Below are 12,229 nucleotides of genomic sequence, written 5' to 3'. Positions count from 1 at the left end.
TTACTTAGGATCAACATTTAAAAATCAAGTACTTAATCAACTAGACTTAAATGATAAAAACTGCTTGAGCATGATTTGTCTAGGTTTGACCCTAATGAATAATGTATTATGCTGCACAACATTCTGATGATGACTTCCAGTAACAATTTTCAGGGTAAATTTCTCTTTTAAACATCATGATATTTGATTATTTGTTCCCTTGAGCAGTGTTTAACATAACAGTTGTAAGGTTTCAATGAGTAGCCCTATACAGGGATCAAGAGATTCTCATTATGGGTTCACCATTAATGACTAGTGGATTTCACTTTATTTTGCAAACATACTGTGGAATCCAAGTGCCAAATGTTGAGAAACAATTTAAATACACACGGGAATTCCAAAAAAAAGTCATAGAAATGTCCATTATTTTTCATTCTATTTTTTTCATAAGCTTTTTAAAGCTCCCTCATAGTTTCAAATATACTTTTTAGTTAGTCCATGTTTTTTGAAACCTATCAACTGTGGCAGCCAGCCTTCCTTACTATGAAAGATTATGTTCTTGCGTATTGACAAAACTGTTGCTGTTTAATTAGTATCAGATTCTGACTGGCACAAGTAACATGCTTCACTGTTAAGAACAGGGTGTGTGTAATGGGGCCTATTTAGCTGTAGTTAAAATGCTTCTAAAAATAGCATTTTCAGATAAAATCCCATTTCAATTGGATATCTGCAAATCAATTCAATTCTTGAAGAATTGTGTTGCTCTTGTTAGGAGAGTAGTGAGTCCTAATCTCCTTTGAAGTAGGATGTGCCTTCCATATAACTTGTTTCCATATTTTAAACAAAGAACTCACTGCTGTTGATTTGATTCTGACTTATGATGGCACTATATGACAGGGTCCTACTGTCCCTGTAGGTTTCTGAGACAGTAATCCTTTATGAGAGTAGAAAGCCATCTCTTTCTTCTGCTTACTTTTCTTGAAATACTGTAAATTGTATATTATCTTGAAATCTATTGTTTAGGCACTGCTAATGCCAAAACACCAAAGTGAAAAGTGGGTGAATTAATAGCAGCTACAAGATTCGGAAATTGTACTAATTGCAAGTGTACTCTTTGGGGGCACCGCATTGTTAGTTGCTATCTGGGACATATTATTTAAGACATATTTATAAGTGATTGGTCATTCTATTACTTGCATGGAACACCTCTTATGCACCACTTCACATCTGTCAGTCTCACGTCTTATTCTAGCCCAGTCTGTAGTAACCAGTCCCTCATTGATTTTGGCCTTCTTGGAGCAAATGAAACCTATTAGTGCCTCACTTCAGGACGGCACTAAAAGCTTCTTGCTTCCTGCACTGGTTCTTTGATACTACCAAAAATAAAATAAACAAACTCACTGCCATCAAGTCAAAAGTCAAATTTCCCTGAATATTTCTGAGACCGTACCTATTCAGGGTAGTAGAAAATCTCATCTTTCTCCCACAGAAAGGATGGCTAGAGGTTTCAAACTTCTAACCTTGTGGGTACACAGGCCAACATAATTCACCATGCCACAAGCCACAATGGGAGCCTACCTTTTGCTTATACAATTGTAAGCTATAAAGGAAGGAAAGACAGTATTTAATAGGGTAAGTTTTGACTGATGAGGAATGAAATTCGATAAATAAATGCTACTCCCTTGCTTACCCTTAGTAGACCATCCTGAAAAGGATTTCTTAAGTAAGCTCCAAAGTCAGAAGGAGAAAATAATCAGTCACTTTGTACTGGCTATTTATCTTTCCTTGTTTCTTGTTCCCTGCTCCTCGACTATACTCTGAAATGACTTCATTTTAGAGAATTCCAGGCCAGGACTCCATTTATATATTTATCCCAATCTTTATCACTGGCTTATTGACCACATTATAGTAGAAAATATGCAGCTTATGTATCCTGAAAGAAATATATGATCTGCCCATTGTTCTTAGAAGAAAAGTAACTATCGGTAAATAAAAGGTTTATCCAATATCGCTCTATCTATCTTGCATACAAATGACACAGAATGGTGGAATTCATTTTCAATGACTTTTTTGTTTAATTGTTCATTCACTTCTTTCATTCAAGGAAACCTTATGGACTGTATGCTAGGAATCAGGCCCTGTATTGGAGGTTAACAGTACACAGGTAAATAGGTAGAGCAAATATGTACCTGCATTCATGTGTATAGGCTTTACAGTGTTCAGTCAGATAGTAAGATCAGTCAAAAAATCTCATTTCCAAAGGAAAATGAATTTTTTTCTTGATCCCCAAATAATGACAGAAGTAAGGAATTAGAAATGTAAGGCTCTAGAGTGAAAATAAGAGTAGTCACTAAATCCAAAAGCTTGCGCTATAAGGAAAATAAGAAAGCATTGAACTATAATCATTAAGGCAGTTCAGCAGCATACCCATGTGACTATGGTTCATCATGCATTTCAGTTTCCCCTTGAATGTTTCTTTGTAAATACTGTTGCTGATGATTGCCAGTAAGTCAGTTCTGACCTATAGTGGCCTTATTCACAACAGAAGGAGGCACTGGCTGGTCCTGCACCATCCTCACAATCCTCTCTATGCTGAAATGCACTGTTGCATGCAAGGTGTCAGAGCTTCCCTGTATACAATAACACTGGACATTTCTTCTCAATGACATTATTATCTGGCTATTGCCAACTTTAACTCTGAGGATTTAAAATCAATATGGTGTTAGTAACTCACATCAGCTTTGCCGCTGTACAATTAGAAATCAATTATGTACTCCACTTAAAGAAACTTCCAGAAGATAGAAATAGAAAGAGCCTTTCAAGATGCTACACATTCTTCTAGTGAGGGGAAGTCAAGTTAATTGGCATGTTTTTTCTGTCCCTACACTTAATAACTCACACTACATAAACTTGAGGGACTATGCATATAGGGAAAGTAGAGAGACGGTGAAAAAGAGGACACCCCTCAAAAAGCTAGACTGACACAATGACTGAAATAATGGGCTCAAACATAACACCATTGTGAGGATGGTGCAAGAATGGTCAGCATTTCTGTTGCACATTCAGTCCTTATGAATCTGAACCTACTTACTACCTGGCACCTTACAAATACAATGCGAATAGGGTGTATGGAACTCGTATATGGTAGATTAGTTAGTTGTGCTATTCTACTGGATATAAAGCAAGCCATTTCAGAAGCAGGAACCGAGAATCTCATGAGCAACAAGAAAAAACCCAGGAGTGAAGTGTATCTGAGATGAGACACAGCAGAAAGCAACCCCCAAGGCTATGAGACACAGCAATAGACTTCCTGAGTACAACTGAGTGTCTTTGGAAAGGAGGCTAGCTTACAGAGTGGGATGAGCTTTCTAACTCTTGTCTGAGAGCAACAGAGGCCAAAATAATGTGTAGCTGAAAGGCTGAGGACAAGAGGAAGATATCAATGCCAATGTGAGGCAATGCAGAGGAAAGAGTGCAACCTAATAACCCCCATACTTGTAAACTGTATCTATGAGTTCTGTTTGGCCATTGAAGAGGGTTGTGGAAGCTAGCAGAGAAGTGCAGTGCTATGTGGGGGATGATTGGTCTCAGAACATGGTAAAGATGGTTGGAGCGTAGAGGTATGCCTGATGTCTGCCCCATGAGAGCCACTCTTGGCCAAATGTGAAGATGAATTCTCCTTCTCTCTCCTGTAGCTGAAGAAGGTCAGACGTGACTTCCATTCCATTTCTTCATAGAGCTTATTTTTGGGCCTGGGGAGAAATACGATCTAAATTATGCATTTGTGTTCTGAGTTTCACTAACACTTTTCTTAACTTTAAGAACTGCCATCTCACTTTAACCACGTTTTGCTAGAGGGAACTTACAATGAGTTGTGTTTAAATATGTTAGAGCATTTAAATCTGCCGCTACATATTTAATTAAGTGCCTACAAAGAGTCCCAAAACCCAGGGACAGAAAAAGAAATAAAGAAACTGTGTTACCAAAGAAAAATTCATTGAAATAAAGTTTATGTAAGGACTAATTAAATGGCTTAAGAAATGAGAGAATAATGAACTAGTATTTTTTGTTGATATATTTGACAAAATGAGAGTTCGTTATTTTGCCTTGGTGATGTAATGGCAACAATACTCAAATCTCAGTCTTCCTTTTGAAGTTCTTGGATACTAATTGGCAATATTAACATCAGCTTTATACCAGGCACTGTAAAAATTGATCTATGCAATTCTGCCATTGAAACTTCACGATAATCTATGACTCAGATGCTATCTTAGCACCAGTGCACAGTTGGTTCAGCGGTTATGAAATTTACCCCAGGTCACACAGTCAGTGGCAGAGCTTTTCATCGAGATTCCAAGAAAGAAGATCATTGTCATCAGGTCATTTCTGGCTCACAGCAATCCTATGCGCAACACAGCCAAACACTTGCAAGGTCCCGGGCCACCCTCACAGCTGTTCCTATGCCTGAGCCCATCGTTGATCAACCCAATGCCTTCAGGTCATTTCTTTTTATTCTGCCCCTCTACGTCACTAATCGCATTTTGTGTGCCCTCCAACCAGAGGGTCCCATCCTCTGGCACCATATCTGAAAATATTCTACTTCCATTCATTAGGCCTTCTATATCTGACAATGTTTCAAAGCTATGCCTAAGGTTGTCAGCCGGTCCTTCCTCCAAAGTGGGGAACCGAGTTCTTCTTCATTATCTGTTCAAAGAAATATGGTTGATATAGAAGACATTTGATTCAAGATGAAAATGGAGAAAATCTACAAAAAGTGGAGAATAAAACACTAGAGTAAGAATTTTTTATCCATGTAAGATATTTACTTTAAGGGTAAAAGAGGATTTTTTTTTTTGTCAAACATATAAGGACTCAAAGATTTCATCACCTCCACATCTTTAAAAATATTGACTAAATATTTTGCTCATATCAAGTTCAATTCTATTCAATTCTATAAGAGAAACAGTCTTTTAGGGGCTTTCCTGAAAAGTTAATTTATAGTGCACCCCAAAGTTCCCCTTTACCAAATAGATTTCTAAAGTAATTTTAATATTAGTGATTCCTTTCTGTTAAAATACAACTCTTTTAAAATGCAAATAATTAAGAAGGCTCACCAATTAAGCATTTTATAATGACTGGCAACACCTTAAAGAGTAAGTTTAAACGATCAAGTATTTCCCCGGTAAGAGCTAAACTTAGGGCAGGTGACCTGGTACAAATGTTGATGAAACTCAAAGAACGCTTTTGAAAGAAAGTAGATGGCAAATACTGAGTGGGTTGCTAGGCAAAGCCAGAAAACAGTCTTTGCACCCAAAGGACAAAAGAAAAAGTGACTTGACAGATTTATTTAAGACTGCCTCAGCACAAGTTGATGGATATAGAGAAATTAGCTAAATCAAGATGGAATCCAAAACATATGCTGGAAGGTACTTGAATCCTTGATATTGTCTGATTTCCATTTTTATGTTTCCCTCAAAATACACAGCTTTCACACCAAGCCCTGTTAACTGAGAGTTCCAGTTAAAAGTTTTATCTGAAAATATCTTCCTTAGTCCAAAAAGGGGAGTCCCTATGTGCTGCAAACTATGTCTTGAGTACCAACTGAAAGGTTGGAAGGTTTAATCCACCCAGAGGCGCCTCATAGAAAAAGATCTGGAGATCAGCTTCCCAGAAAAAGAGCTCTGCTGTGAGGTATGTGGAGCATCAGCGAAGAGGTCTATGCTCATGTTTAAGTATGAAAATTAATCTTAAGGATTATAAATAACAAATTTTTTTAAAAGACCACCATTGCCTAGTAAGCATTTCACAGTGACATTAATGTATTTTCCTTTGTTTTCAAAGTTCTTTTTATTGTAGCTCCCTAGCCTTATAAAAAAAATAACAGTTTATGAATATGGTCATTCATGACTGTCGCACACTTCATACAGCAACAGAACTGAAAAAAGTCCGAAAATATGACCCTGTCTTCCTCGTATTTATATTTTTGTACCTCAACTCATTGCATTCTAATGAATACATAAAGTAGAATTTTCACTTGGAGACCTATGGGGCTGTATTACTCCCTAAAGCTTAAAAAGGGAAAGAAAAAGTATAGGTTCATGAAGGAACCTGGAATTGAAGTAACATTCTCCTAGATACTCAGAAGCAGGTCATATCATAAAGTTCAGAAGGCTCAGAATTATGTATAGGTAATATCAAAGGTCATATCTAGCAAGAAACACAGTTAAGCTGCATTGTAAGGAAGCATTGCCTCTGGAGAGAAAAAAACCAAGCCACTGTATAACAAAAGGAATTGTTCCTAATGTCTTTTATATAAATTTTCCAGAGTCCTTTATGTACGATGTGGCAAAATATGCTTCTGAGTAGTGCATAACAGTGGACTTGGATTCCTAAGTGCAGTTCCTAGCTCTGTCATTTAGCAGCTGGTTGTCCTTGGGCAAATTATTTAACTTCCCTTTTGTCTCAATTTTCTTATCTACAGAATAGGAAGCAATGCTTGTGAATGCTCAATTAATATAATTGTAGCAAAGAGTAATCAAGTAAAATTGTATAAATTTCTCTGAACATTATCGGACTGTATTTGTTCATTATTATGTAGAATTTACTGATACTCTTTGGCATTTGGTATTTCCTTGGTGCTTAAGTAATGATGATTTAATATAGCATTCTTTATTTTTTAACAGTCATAAATGCACTAATTACTTACATGCTTTACAGGTAAGGTGAGATTTATTATGACTTCAGTTATCAAAAAATTAATCATTATACAATTAACTCAATTATCAATGAATAGTCAAATGACACCAATGCTTAGTTAATGATGGCTATGAAGAAAAGACAGAAGTGAGAATGTCTCATGATTGACACTGTAAGAAAACTTAGCTGATGTCATAATGTCTCCTGATAGACATTTTACTTCCATGGATGAATTTTCTTGTAAGTAAAATACAAAGAAGCAATCTAGATGATAATATACTATGCCTTGGACAAGTAGTTATAATAGACATATCATTTGGGGGGGGGAATCCAGACCTAGAATATTTAATGTTATTTTTATTGGCCACTAAGGCAATTAAATCAGCATGAAATTGGGGGCAGGTCAGTGAAAGCACGCATAGACATCTTGTGAATTTCCTTAATTAGGTTTTGCTTTGAAAATGATGGTTCCCAAGTGACCTACTAATCTAAAAATATATATTTTTGTCCTACCTACAACCTGTGGTAGCCATTGTCCTTAAGGTGTTTTCTTAGATGTGTGAGATGAGAAAAACTGGCATGCTGATAACCTTGAAGCTCTAGGCTTCTTTTTGTATTTTGCTGTGCGATACATAATCAAATCCGTTATCATTACAGATATATATATATATATATACATTATATATATCTCACAGTTAAAAGTCACCTCAGTATGACAAAAAGGGTTTGGTTTCACATGACAAGCATTAATTGTGTTACTCCTTAGTCCCCTATTGACTGGGAAAGATCTTAAATGTATGAGTATACTGATGAAATTATCTGTATTAGAAAATATCTGACTAGTAACCTGCTTTATATACATGTGGGATTTAGATTGTATTTTTATATATCTATATTTATACACATACGTATGTGTTTATATAAACCCTGGTGGCATTTTAGGCCGCTAACTGCAAGGTTAGCATTTCAAAACCACCAGGCACACTGCAGGAGAAAGATGAGGATTTATACTCCAGTAAATAATTACAGTCTCAGAAACACACAAAGGCAGTTCTACCTTGTTGCTCTGACTTAATACTCTCTATTTTACTTCTTTTGGGTTCTATTATCTGTTGCTATGGCCACACAGAAACCCACAGACAAAATTCATGATTAATGGGTTTATTAGGGATATTAACTAGTTGTAATGCCATTGAGAAATATTCAGAATAGTTGCTTACTAGGACATGTTATAAAGCTCCATGTCTGCTAATAAATACCCAAAGGGACCACTCTGCTGTAGACCACAGTCTGAAGGCATCCAACTCAATTTCAGTGGGTGAACAAACCCAGCTCCCTGCATTCAGTGCCCAGAGGCAGCCTACTCCGCCAGTAAGCCTCAACCCAAGTCACTCTGCTCCACTTCTATGGGTCAGCACGGCCAACTTGGCCAATTAAGTAACTACAGACACCTCCCTCCACAAGCCAGCCTCCTGCACAAAAGCACTCATCTTAACTTGTTATGTGGTTGGGAAGTCCATCACTCTGTTCCATGCTCTAGCTACTGGTTCTGCTGCAGCTACTATGATGTAAAGCTGTTATCTGCATTCAGGAGGTTTACTTCACAGGGATCTCAGATCCAAAGAAGGGGCTCCACGCCTGCCTTTTGTTTGTAATGAGATCCTCCATATATCTCACCTGGTTCATTTTATACACAGCAGGATAGCACTCCAAGGACTTCTGTTCAAAATTCATCACAGGGGAATCCTATCAGGATCTTCCTCAACCTTCTTCCAAGGCCTATAAAAGGAATGGTTGTTTGGTGGGAGTTAGGGACTTTGTCTAGAAGAGCCACATGAAAGAATTCACTGTACCTGCACCTGTCCTATAGGATCACTAGGAGTTGGAAATGATATGATTTTGGTTATGCATTGTGATAAGCTGGGATGATGAGAGAAGCAAATCCAGAGGCACTCTTATATGCATAAGAAAGGGCTTTATATGGAGAAACCATTATATATTGTGATTGAACTATAGAATGATAAGACATATATATTAATTCCCAAGATACTGCAAATTTAAAAAAAAAAAAAAGCATAAATCCAGGAATGGGTTTAAGGCTCACACTAAATCCTAGCTCCAACTTTAGAACAATTAGTTCTTACATCATGGCCCTGCTTGATATTTGCCCTCAGGAAGGGAACACAGAAGATACGGATGTTATTAAAATGTGACGAAGAATTTAAATGGTGCCTGGCTAGCAGATGAAATAGTGTCTGGGGTCTTAAAATCTTGTCTCCAAACAAGCAGCCATCCAAGTGAGGTGTTAACTAAGTTCACATGGAAGAAGCATACCATAATCATTCACCTAAGGATTGGAATCCATGTAATCTGAAGTCAAAGGAAGGATCAGTATCAGAGCCTAAATTGTGGGAATCTGGTGTGGAGAAGGCGATGGATGAGTGTGGTAGCCCAGAATTCATTTGTGGTACTACATAGGAAATAAGCCTCCAGAGAACACTCCCTATCTGAAATGGAGGGGTGGGAGGAGAGTGGTCACTACACAGAGTGCTTGGGAGAGAGGAGTACAGAAGATCAAAGGCATAAATCTGACCTGAACAGTTACAACTTTGTCAGTAGATCCCCACCTAGGATGCAGGCTGGACCTGATATAGTTAGCAAAGTTTTCTGTAATTTTTGCTTGTATTGTTCGGTTTTTGTTTGTTCATAGTAGAGTGCATCTCAGAGGTGTTATGGCAATGGAGGTCACCCTCTTGAAGCTCCGTGATATGCTTTTCTGTTTTTTTGTATATGAAACCCAGGATTGATGAACCTACAGGAACAGCAAGAAGAATAAGGAGTTGAGGGGGAAGGGAAAGAGGGGGCAGTGGTAGTGGGGTAAAGGGAGATGATGTCAAGGAGTCCATGTAGAAAAAAACTGCTTATAAATTGACTGTGGTAGGAATTGTACAATTGTACTTGACATGATTGAAATATGAAATGATATATGTATTGAATCCCAACTAATAAGAAAAAGAAGCCATTACATATCAAAGAGGCAGCCCAGCCAGTCCAACACAGGTCCATATGTCCCATACTAGTACATAAGTCCCTCTTCATACTTACAAAGCCACATGCCATGATGCAGAATGCAGGAACATTACCTGGTGGGTGCGAAGTCTTGTGGATCCAATGGTGGTTGCTCTGGCAGCTTTATGGGTGATTCATAAACAGGAAGGTGAAGGTAGAGGGGGGGTTAGTTCCCAGGACCCTTCTTATGAGAAGGTCATGCCCACAAGGAGGCAGCCTCAGGCTGTGACATGATTGACAGGCTAGATTCCACTCCTACACTTTGATATATTCAAGTTGACAATAAATTATGTAACTATCACATATAAAACAGTATATCTCTATCTATCTCTATATATCTATATATTCCTACACTAATGTTCCCTTGGTGGTGTTAAGACCCTCACACCTTTTCTCTCTCTATTCTAACCTCTTTTCATCTATTTTTCTCCTCATAACTGTTCACCCTTCATTTATTCATCTGCCCATCCCACTTGACTCTGTCTCTATTCTGAAGAAGGCTGCCAGATTTTGGGGTGCTGAATTTTCTCCTGCCCTCCACTTATGGAACGGCATTAAGCTTCAATTATCTTGAGCATGTTTGAGGGAAGCTTAAGAAGCTCATATTAAGGTCAATTTTTTTCTTTACAGTTGTTTGAAGGTAGTAGTTGTTGTTAGGCGCCATTGAGTCGGTTGTGACCTATAGTGATCCTATATGCACAACAGAACAAAACACTGCCCAGATCTGTGCCATTCTTAAAATTCCTAAGATGGAGCCTATTATTACAGTCCCTGTGTCAACCCACCTCCTGAAGGACCTTCCTATTTTTTTGCTGCTCTTCTACTTTCCCAAGCATGCTGTTCTTCTACAGCAACTAATATCCCCTGATGACATTTCCTGGTATGTAAGACGAAGACTCACAATCCTTACTTCTTACTTCTAAGGACACTATGGCCCCATGTCTTCCAAGACAGATTGGTGTGTCTGTATGTTCCAGCACCACAATTCAAATGCATCTACTGTTCTTCAGTCTTCCTTATTCAATGCCCAGCTTTCACAAGCATAGGAGGCAATTGACAATACCATGTGTTAGGCCAGATTGACCAGAGAAACAAATCCAGTGACACTCATATATATCAAAAGAATTTTATATCAAGAAGTACATATCAAGAAAACATCCCGCCAAGTACAACTCAAGTCCATAAGCCCAATCCTAGTTCATAAGTCCCCTCAGACTTGTGGAGCCACAAGCAATGTTGCAGAATACAGGGCTTTCACAGGTTGGTGGGTGCAAACTCGTGCGGATCCAATGGTAGTGGCAACATCTCCAGGGCTCTGGATGCAAGCAGGGTCATCCAGCAGGAAGGTGAAGGCACAGAGACAGGGGTTAGGTGGGTTTCCCAGGGTCTTCCTTATGAGAAGAACCCCCCCCCCCAAGGAGGCACCATCAGACTTTTACCCGATTGACAGGTTGAATATTATCCCTAGATGTTTATATACCTTCAAGTAGCTACCAAATATGGTTTGGGTTTGGCATATCTTAGTGCTTTAAAGTAACATCCTTGTTTTTCAATACTCTAAAGCATTGGTTCCCAACCTTCCTAATGCCATGACCATTTAATACAGTTCCACATGCTGTGGTGACCTCCAATCATAAAATTATTTTCCTTGATACTTCATAATTGTAATTTTGCTACTATTATGAGTCCGGTGGCCCCTGTGAAAAGGTCATTCTACCTCCAAAGGGGTCATGACCCACAGGTTGAGTACCGCTGCTCTAAAGAGATCTTGTGCAGAAAATATCCCTAAATCAACTAATCTTTTGAATTCTTGACTGCTGCTTCCATTAGCATTGATTGTGGATCCAAGCAAGACACAGTCCTTGACAACCTCTATCTTTTTTCCTTCCATCATGCTGCTACCTATTGGGCCATTTGTGAGGATTTGGGTTGTCTGTACATTATTGCAATCTATACTAAAAGCTGCAACCCTTCATCTTCATCAGTCTTTGATTTTGTGCCTCACATTCAACAAGCAAAGAAGTGCAATCTGCATATGGCATGTTGTTAATAAGCTTTCCTCCAATCCAGATGTCACATTCATCTTATAATCCAGTTTATCTGATGATTTCCTCCGTATAGAGACTGAATAAGTATGGTGAGAAGATACAACCTGAAACATACTTATCTTTATTTTAAACCATGCAGTAGTCCCTTGTTCCATTCACACAACTGCTTTGGATCCATGAATACAGGAGCACGATGACGTATTTTGGAATGCCCATTCTTCTCAAAGTCATATACAGTTTGTTTGATCCACATAGTTGATAGCTTGGAAAAGTCGATTAAACAATATTTTTCTGATATTCTCTGCTTTAAGCCAAGATCCACCTGATATCAGCAATGCTATTGTTTGTTCCAAGTCCTCTTCAGAATCTTGCCTGGATCGCTGCAGCTCCTTGTCAATGTACTGCTGCAAACATTATTGGATGATCTATGTGTATGT

At 38.2% G+C, this 12,229-nt stretch overlaps 1 non-coding gene across 1 annotated transcript; it reads left to right on the top strand.

Moving 5' to 3' along the window:
* Positions 1-473: 473 nt before the first annotated feature.
* LOC142435375 (small nucleolar RNA SNORA24) lies at positions 474-603 on the top strand. Its single transcript, XR_012781441.1, has one exon. It is a non-coding gene; the product is annotated as a small nucleolar RNA SNORA24 (small nucleolar RNA).
* Positions 604-12,229: the final 11,626 nt, after the last annotated feature.

The sequence above is a fragment of the Tenrec ecaudatus genome, chromosome X (genome assembly GCF_050624435.1).
Source record: "Tenrec ecaudatus isolate mTenEca1 chromosome X, mTenEca1.hap1, whole genome shotgun sequence".
Lineage (NCBI taxonomy): Eukaryota > Metazoa > Chordata > Mammalia > Afrosoricida > Tenrecidae > Tenrec > Tenrec ecaudatus.
The sequence above is the reverse complement of the archived record's forward strand: the minus strand, read 5'-3'. Positions and strand labels throughout refer to the sequence as shown.